At 38.5% G+C, this 1,552-nt stretch overlaps 1 long non-coding RNA gene across 1 annotated transcript in view; it reads right to left on the bottom strand.

The window, feature by feature from the left end:
• LOC116672827 (uncharacterized) overlaps positions 1-1,552 on the bottom strand; it is a 174,131-nt gene that overhangs the window by 48,320 nt on the left and 124,259 nt on the right. The window lies entirely within an intron of this gene.

The following is a 1,552-nucleotide window of genomic DNA, read 5'->3' as shown; positions in this document are numbered from 1 at the left end:
AAAGTACTAATACCACAATGTAAAAGACTCTGTTACAAATAAATGTCCTGCATTGTAATTGTGACTTAAATACAAGTATGTAAAATGTACTTAGAAGTATTAAAAGTAAAAGAACTCACATTACAGAAAACTGGAAACAACCCAAACAGTGCTGTCAATCAAGTGTTTAATGGTGTAATCATTTCAGCTGGAGTTGTAGCCCGTTATATTGTTAGGTAGTTTAATTTATAATTTCTTATATGTTTTGTGTTCAAAATCTTAACTTGTAAAGTATCTACTAAAGCTGTCTTATAACTGTAGTGGAGTAAAAAGTACACTATTTCTTTTTGAAATGAGTAGAAATGGAAAGTGGCTTGAAAAGAAAAGACTTAAGTAAAGTGCAAGTACCTCACATTTGTACTTGCAGTACTTGAGTAAATGTACTTAGTTACCGTCTGCTAACTTTGTCTGCCTGCTGTTTGGCGCTGGGCAGGTGTTGAACAGTGGGTTTATGAGAGCTTTTTATTCTTTTAGTTCAGAAAACATCTCCCTGCTGCGACTGGAAACAACACTGATTAGACTGAATCAAAATATTAAAGTTGCAGGCCAAAAAAAAAAAAAAATAACGAGCTGAGAGATGCCACAATGTACAGAACACGTACATAGAACTGAGTGGAAGTGTAGCGTTGGGTGATAATTGGGTTCATCACTACAAGCAAGCCGTTCCACAAAACAATTAATAATTAAGATTGATAAATATTGATTATAGCAGATTTAAATACATATCTATGACAATCTGCAACAACCACACATTAGGACTTAAAGTGCCCATATTATGCATATCCCGACCAACTTCTTCAACTCTCCCCCACTTACTGGTTTTGCACCAAAGTCCAGCTTTTGTTGTTTGGGTGGGTGGGGGGTGGGGGGGGGGCTTACTTTGTATGTTTGGCTGCAGTGCTGCAACTCTAAATGTTTCGTCAAATTTGACGTAGTGTTTCAGTGGCTAGAAAGGACTTTGTCGTCACCAGCACAGAGCATACAACCAACCTTAATATCGCCGTCTTTAGCTGACACAAACTCAAAACAGCGAGTGTATTTCCAGATAGAAAACTCGCGTCTCTCTCCTCCCTCTGCTGTTGTTTACGTTTGTGTTGCTGCGTGGGACACGTGAACCGTCCTCATGCTGAAAACGTGACTTGTCGTATACGTGACTTCTCCCCGAGAGGCAAGAAGAAAGCAAAGACATATATTTTTACTAAGGAAAATGACAAAAATACTGTAGTAACGCAGAGTGACTTGGATAAGTAACTTTAATCTGATTACTGGTTTGGAAATAGTTAGATTACTCGTTACTGAAAAAAAGTTCAGATTAGACTTTGTAATGCATTGCCGGCATCACTGTTAGCTACAGAGTGAGACATCTCACTTCTATGCTATCTTTGTTAGGAGTGGCACATGCTCAGTAGCTAGGTAAGATCACATCAGCCAGATAACTCTTTCTCCAACTTTGGTCAGTCCAACCCAGGATTAGCTGGGAAACGTCTTCTAAACGAGGGACACTTGTGGAATA

This window comes from Etheostoma spectabile, chromosome 23 (genome assembly GCF_008692095.1).
Source record: "Etheostoma spectabile isolate EspeVRDwgs_2016 chromosome 23, UIUC_Espe_1.0, whole genome shotgun sequence".
NCBI lineage: Eukaryota > Metazoa > Chordata > Actinopteri > Perciformes > Percidae > Etheostoma > Etheostoma spectabile.
This window is presented reverse-complemented; position numbering and strand designations above follow the sequence as displayed.